This window comes from Nycticebus coucang, chromosome 16 (genome assembly GCF_027406575.1).
Source record: "Nycticebus coucang isolate mNycCou1 chromosome 16, mNycCou1.pri, whole genome shotgun sequence".
Lineage (NCBI taxonomy): Eukaryota > Metazoa > Chordata > Mammalia > Primates > Lorisidae > Nycticebus > Nycticebus coucang.
Window position 1 is genome coordinate 76,335,416 of NC_069795.1, and position 8,001 is coordinate 76,343,416.

General features: G+C 49.8%; 1 pseudogene; it reads left to right on the top strand.

Annotated features, from left to right (window-relative positions):
• The first annotated feature begins 7,019 nt into the window (after positions 1-7,019).
• Positions 7,020-7,121, top strand: LOC128568354 (uncharacterized; annotated as a pseudogene).
• The last annotated feature ends 880 nt before the right edge of the window (positions 7,122-8,001 follow it).

Sequence of the window (8,001 nt, forward strand, 5' to 3'; positions counted from 1 at the left end):
CAGGAAAACCACCTGTATCTGGGCTTTCCCCACTCCCTCATGTCTCACTGGCCAAAGATCACTCCTCTGAAGTTAACCCATCGTACTCCGGATTATATCACCTGGCCCTTTTGGGAGCCAAAGCTTACGGCTTGCAGTTGTGGTACTTTTCTGACGTGATCAGAGAAGCCGGTGCCTACAGGCCTGGGCAGTGGAGCTGCACTTCTGTCCCAGTGAGTACAAGGGAGGCCATGCTGGAGACTGGGCCCAACCAGGGCTAGGCCAGGACCGTGGGGGTGTTAGTGGATTAGAAGGGGGCAGATGCGGCTGCAGGAGTGCTCAAGAGCAAGTAGCGTGGGCTTGGGAGACAGGTGAGGTCCAGGGACTTTGAGGAGCTGCATCCAACAATCCACATTGCCCACTGCAGGGCCTTCGCCTCATTGGTATGTGAAGGCAGGGATTATGTTCATCTCCATAGAGAGCTTGCCATATAGTAGCTTCTCAACAAAGCTGCTTATGTAGAAGAGAAATGCCTTTCTGAAAGCAGACTCCTACACTTGCCCTTGGCCTTCTTTATTTCCCTTAGGTGCAAACGAGGGATGCCAGAACAGAAGACAACTCTCACAACGCCTGTGCTCCAATTTTATTGTTTTGGGTTTTTGTTTTTGTTTTTTGAGACAGAGTCTCACTGTGTTGCCCTCGGTAGAGTGCCGTGTCATCACAGCTCACAGCAACCTCAAACCTCTTGGGCTTAAGTGATTCTCTTGCCTCAGCCTCCCAAGTAGCTGGGACTACAGGCACCTGCCACAAAGCCCAGCTATTTTTTGTGTTGTCGTAGTTGTCATTGTTGTTCAGCAGGCCAGGGCCAGGTTTGAACCTGCCAGCCCTGGTGTATGTGGCTAGCTCCGTAACCACTGAGCTATGGGTGCCAAGCCAGGTGTTCCAATTTTAATTATTTGACCTGACCAGGCACTTAAAATATCCACACTCAAGACCTGACCCTCTTAAGTACCTGAGTTCAAAGACCTCTTTTGTCCTTGAAAACAAAATTCCTCCCATAGCCTGAAATCATGAAAGGTTTTGATTGTCTGAACATTTCTTCACTTGTGAATAGTTCTGTTGTAGATGTCGCTTTTATTGTGAGCCACCTCAAATACTTTTTTTGGAAGTAGGTGTGGTATAAATAATAAATAAATGACTGAATATCTGGAAATGTGGTTGTTTCTATTTAATCTTGGAAGAATGTGGCTACCTCTGTGATGAGCCCCTCTGGCTGAGAGTAAACAGGATAGCCCAGCCCCTGTCTAGAATCCAAAAGCTGTAGGCTAAGATAGAGGATGCAATGAGGGCAGGGGAGTTGGGGACAGAACTTGACTTTGGTGCAGCTTGTTGGGTACAGTTTGTGAAATTTGGAGAGAGAAAAGATTTGAGGTATTATCACTGCTCTAAAGAGCAACTGTCTATGGTTAGAAGGCTCCCTCTGGGCTCAGCACCCGTAGCTCATTAAGTAGGGTGCCAGCCACATACACCAAGGCTGGTGGTTTCAAGCCCAACCCAGGTCTGCTAAACAACAATGACAACAACAACAAAGAAAAATAGCCGGGCATTGTGGTGGGTGCCTATAGTCCCGGCTACTTGGGAGGCTGAGGCAAGAGAATTACTTGAGCCTAAGAGTTTGAGGTTGCTGTGAGCTGTGATGCCATAGCACTCTACCGAGGGCCATAAAGTGAGACTCTGTCTCTACAAAAACAAAACAAAACAAAAAAACCCCCGACCAATACTAGACTTGGTGCCTTATAAATCAGTGGCTAGAATGCCAGCCACGTACACCAGAGCTGTCAGATTCTTACCCAGCCCAGGCCTGCCAAACAACAATGACAACTACAACCAAAAAATAGCCGGGTGTGTGGTGGGCACCTGTAGTCCCAGCTACTTGGGAGGCTGAGGCAAGAGAATCGCTTAAGACCAGGAGTTGGAGGTTGCTGTGAGCTGTGATGCCATGGCACTCTACCAAAGGTAACATGGTGAGACTCTGTCTCAAAAAAAACAAAAACAAAAACAAAAAAACCCCCAGCTACTCGGGAGGCTGAGTCAAGAGAATCGCTTAAGCCCAGGAGTTGGAGGTTGCTGTGAGCTATGTGAGGCCATGGCACTCTACTGAGGGCCATAAAGTGAGACTCTGTCTCTACAAAAAAAAAAAAAAAAAAGAGGCTCCCCCTGCCTGGGTTTCAGTTTCCCCAAGTGTATGACAAGGGGTTTGTGCTAGACAGCCTCAAAGGGCCCTTTGAATTCAGCTGATATGTATGTATTAGGGGAGAGGGTCTCTGAGGAGCTTCCCCAGGAAGGGGTGGAGCTGTCCTTTAGGGCTGGGGGAGGAGGTGATAGCATCCTGGCCACTTTCCCTCTTGTGGCTTTAACCCCTCACAGGAGCTGGGAAGAGGGTCCACTGCCTCTTCCACTCGCCTGCCGTAGAAGGATGAGTTCCCACTCTTTTTTTTTTTTTTTTTTTGTAGAGACAGAGTCTCACTTTATGGCCCTCGGTAGAGTGCCATGGCCTCACACAGCTCACAGCAACCTCCAACTCCTGGACTTAAGCGATTCTCTTGCCTCAGCCTCCCGAGTAGCTGGGACTACAGGTGCCCGGCTATTTTTTGGTTGCAGTTTGGCCGGGGCCGGGTTTGAACCCTCCACCCTTGGTATATGGGGCCGGTGCCCTACCGACTGAGCCACAGGCGCTGCCTGAGTTCCCACTCTTGAGGCTCTTCTCTCCTTGGCAGAGGCTCAGCAACAGAGAGGCCCTGACATCCCTGCTCTGTGCTCTCAGCTCAAGGCACTCCCCTTCCACACGCTCCACGTGGGGTTCAGTGGCCGGCCCCCTGAGGGGACTACTAACCGAAGAGAGAGCAGCCCCGCAGGCCAGAGCCACCCAGTGCCCGGGGGTGAAGCACGCTCACATTTTGCTAATGTGTCATGTGTGGCAGGGCCAGGCTTGCTGAATTGAACAGAAGCAACAAGAGAAGGGAAGGGTTGTGAGACGCTTCTGTCAGAAAGGGTTTGTCTCTCCTCCCAGCCTCGCCTGCCTCGGGTGTAGCGACCAGCAGTGAGGCTTTTCAGGACCAATACTGAAGGGCAGCCAGGAGCAGGCTGCCCATCCCTCGTACCCTGGCCCTTCCCTGAGGCTTTAGCTGCAGTCCTGCAAGAAGAGGCCAATCCTGGGACTAGCCCCCAAGAGCCGAGGCCCCTTTCCTCCATTCTTGAATGTATCTGGAATCCTGGTGTGTACAAGCAGCTGGCTGACAAGTCCGGGACTGCTGCGGAGCAGAACACTCAATTACGGCAGTTTGCCGCCTGGTGTCATAGAGAACAGTTGACAAGGTGCCTTCCTACTTATTTCATTTAGTTCTGCAGCAAGTCAGCAAGACGGAAAAACCATAAGCAGCTTCTCTATTTTATAGCTGAGGAAACCACGGTTCAAAGAGAATATTCATTTTCTGTTGTTGCTGTATCAAATTTACACAGATTTAGCATCTTTTTTTTTTTTTTTTTTTTTTTTTGTAGAGACAGAGTCTCACTGTACCGCCCTCCTGTAGAGCGCCGTGGCATCACACGGCTCACAGCAACCTCTAACTCTTGGGTTTATGCGATTCTCTTGCCTCAGCCTCCCGAGTAGCTGGGACTACAGGCGCCCGCCACAATACCTGGCTATTTTTTTGTTGCAGTTTGGCCGGGGCAGGGTTTGAACCTGCTACCCTCCGTATATGGGGCCGGCGCCCTACTCACTGAGCCACAGGCGCTGCCCCAGATTTAGCATCTTAAAAGCACACAAGTGGATTAGGTCCCAGTCCCTCTAGTCAGAAGTGCAGGCTCAGAGGCTTCCCAAGGCTGGGCTGCGCTCCTGCCTGGAGGTTCTGGGGCTGAATCTGCATCCAGTCCCGTGCAGGCCACTGGCAGAGTTCATTCACATGTGGTGTGGGAGCAGGTGCTTTCCTGCTGGCCGTCAGCTGGGGGTTGTTGTCAGCTTCCAGAGACGCACCCCTGGGTTTGCAGCTCCCATCCTCCATCTTCAAAGCCAGCAGTGGCTGCTGAGTCCTGCTCATGTTTCAGCTCTCTCTGACTCCCTTTGTGTCTCACCTCCTTTCTGTCTTGATCCAGAGCAAGCTTTCCACTTTCAGAGGAGGCTCGAGTGATAAGACTCAGTCCCCTGGGATCATCCCCAACCTAACCTTAATCATATCTGCACAGCCCATCTGCCATGCCAGCAATGCAGTGTAACACAGTCACAGGGTCTGGAGATTAAGGCCAGGCATCCCTGGGAACCATTATTCTGCCTCCCACAGAGCAGTTACAAAGCCTGCCATTGAGCTAGTGAGTGGCAGAGGTGAAAGCTGGGTATCTTCTGGTGATGGAACACAGACTCTTTCCACCGCAACCCAGCTGCCTCGAGAACTTTTGGCAGTATCATTTATCCCATTTTGGTAGGGAGACAAGACACAGCCAACTGAGCCCAAGGAAAAAAGCATCTCCAGAGAGAATGGCTCTGTCGGCCCTTAGTCACTGGCAATGGCACCTCGCTCCCTGTTACTGTCTGGGACGTTCTCTGAGATCCAACCTAATTGGTGCAAGATGGGGTCTAAGGCAGGTCTGCCTGTTTATTCTAAACGTCTCCAGGGCCTCCAAGAAGGCTTCACGTCACAGGTTGACGGACCAGGTACACAGCCAACATACTTCCCCTCCTTTCCAGACTGGGGAGAGAGAATGAGCTGGAGATTCCCAAACAAATGGGGAGTGAGGCTGTGGTAGACTTGATCCATCTGCCTCTGGCCCTCAGTAAAAGCACATTTTCCCATTAGGAATTTCCTCCTATCAACAGATCAGGTTCCAAAGCCTTTTACTCACTCACCTTTCATTCAATAACTATTGTACACCTATATTGCGTGGGGCACCATGCTAGGCACTCTAGATACGTCAGTGAATGAAAGATACAGAAGACCCTGCCCTCAGGGAGGCCTGCATCCTGTTTGGGGCTGGGAAGACAGACCATAATGCACAGACACAATAAATGAGTTCATTATGTCAAGTGGTAAGAGTTACTGAAAGCAGAGAGTGGGGCAGGATGAGACGTGAAGAGTGGTCGTGGGAATGCAGCCGGCAGTGTTAAACACGAGGGAGAAGGTGGGTGGGCCCCGTCAAGATGGTGAAGTTTGAACGAAGACTTGAAAGAGTTAGAGATGTAGCCAAATGGATACCTGAGGTCAGAACATTCCAGGTAGAGGGCACAGATGTGCAGAAGGCCCTCCAGGGGAGCATGCCCGATGTATTAGAGAAATAGCCCCTGGAGTTGGACAGGATGGCTGATATGAGGATTTGGTTTAAACGTGAGTGAAATAGGAATCCACCATTAGGGGTTTTTTTTTGGTTTGTTTGTTTGTTTTGTTTTTTATGAAAGCAAATTTCTTTTAATGAGAACTCAGAATTAAACTTCAGAGGGACCCAAAATCCACCATTAGGTTTTGATCGAAGCATTAACTTGTGAAAAAGCTCTTGGGTTTCCATGGAATGGTCAGGCATGAGGGCAGTTGGAAAGGGAAGGTGCTGGGGACTGTGATGATAAACCAGAGCTGATGCAAACCACTAGGTGGGAATAGCAACAGGCCTTGGGAGAATTGTGGGAAGCTGAGGAAAAGGGGCCCTGGCCTTGGGCCCGCTTAGTGGGACAAGGGAGTGACTGTTCTGTAGACTGGGCTTGGGGACCTGTCTGGAGGCCTGCATCAGGCTGCATGACCTGGCAGCACCCAGATAGCTGAAGCAGACTAGGTGGGGACAGAGTTTAAGACTCTCCCGTGTCTCACAACTGAACGAGCCACATAAACATCCAAGCATCAGTATAGAAGGTGGAAACGCCCCTGCTCCCAAGTCAGAGACTCAGCAACAGGTCAAGCCTTGTGAGGGGACACCAGCCAGAACCCTGTAGCTTTTGCTATGTGAATCACCAGCAACAAAGCCAAACAAAATCAAGATTGTAGGCTGGGTATGGTGGCTCACGCCTGTAATCCTGGCACTCTGGGAAGCTGAGGCAGGTGGATTGCTTGAGCTCAGGAGTTGGAGACCAGGCTGAGCAAGAGTGAGACCCATCTCTAAAAAAATAGCTGGGCGTTGTGGCCAGCGCCTATAGTCCCAGCTACTTGGGAGGCTGAGGTAAGAGAATCACTTGAGCCCAAGAGTTTGAGGTAGCTGTGAGCTATGACGCCACACCACTGTGTGGTGGCGGGGGTGGGGCAACAAAGTGAGATTCTCTCTCTCTCAAAAAACAAATAAACAAAAAAAACCCAAATCACTATCATCTGGTGGGAGCTTCAGGTGAGGGGCATCGTGGGAAGTGGGTAGAGCCAGTCTTGGTGGATGGAAGCGGGGCCTGCTGGGGCCAGTGTTGTTGTTGTCCCCTTTGTACCAGGTGCTGACTTGATTATGTTAATCAACAAAAACCATGATTACGGTAGTTTTCAGTTTTTTTTTTTTTTTTTTTTTTAGAGAGACAGAGTCTCACTTTATCGCCCTCCATAGAGTGCTGTGGCCTCACACAGCTCACAGCAACCTCCAACTCCTGGGCTTAGGCGATTCTCTTGCCTCAGCCTCCTGAGTAGCTGGGACTACAGGCACCCACCACAATGCCTGGATAATTTTTTGTTGCAATTTGGCTGGGGCTGGGTTTGAACCCACCACCCTTGGTATATAGGGCCAGTGCCCTACCCACTGAGCCATGGGCACCACCTGAGTTTTCAGAGTTTCAGTTCCAACTTTCTGTCTTTCCCCTCCAAGGGCTCTCCACTATGTGAGTTTGTGTTCCAAGATGAGAAACTCTTTTTTTCTTGGAGTGTCTTCAGGACAGATCACATTGTGGGGGGCAGGCTCTTGCATCTCTGCTGGGCAGCAGTCAGTGGTCTGTCCGGGGCTACAGTCCTCCTGGGAGAGCAGGGAGCTGGATCCAAGAGATGAGGCTGGAAGGCCTTTCTCTACAAACTTCTAGGAAGCATCATTCTTAAATATTCTAGTTTCTCTTCAGATTATATAAACCTTTTGCCTTTTGCTAAAGATTTCCATGGAGAGGAACAGTCTTTTCCCAAGTTTTTGAAGCCACATTAAATACACAGCAACCTCCAGCTCTTGGGCTTAGGCTTAGAAGAAAAAAAGAAACTTCCTAGCCGGGCATTGTGGTGGGCGCCTGTAGTCCCAGCTACTCAGGAGGCTGAGGCAAGAGAATCGCGTAAGCTCAAGAGTTAGAGGTTGCTGTGAGCCGTGTGACGCCACGGCACTCTACCTGAGGGCAGTACAGTGAGACTCTGTCTCTACAAAAAAAAAAAAACTTCCTTCTTGAGGGTAAAGGAAGAGATGAGGACCCCAGAGAGAAGAGACAGGTGATGCCAATTATTCCTATAGCTGAACTGAAGTGCGGAGAAAAAAGTACATGAGCACTAGTGGGTTCTATTGCCAGGGTGCGGTTTTGTTGGTGATATTATTCTTCCTTCCAATTCATATTTATGCCAAGTATATATTTTTCATATCTTTTAAGTGCTCTGTAATCCGAGGAGAACCATAAAATTATTATTATATTTATAATTATGGTGGCAGAAAATTTAACTTGGTATAAGTAAGAACTCCCTAAACGGGGACTGACAAGTAAGGGGCCACCAGGGAGGAGGCTCTGCTAGCCCTCCATCCTCAGGAAAGATGGACGGACACCCCAGTGCCGAGGAGGCTGGAGCTTGCACAGAGGCCTGATCTCCACCCAACTCTGACAGCCCTGAGATCCTGCCATCCTGAAATCAACTTTGTGTTTCTAATCCCATTATCCCTACATCCAGCAGGCTCAGCCTTGAGGGTAGTGCACAGAGTGAACACTAAGCTGATTAGAGCCAGTGGATTGAATTTCCTTCTGCATTTGGGGAGTTCTCATTTCCTATGATGAGGGATGGGCACCAACTTCTCCCCCAGAGATATCTGTCCTTGGAATTGAATGTGCTTTTT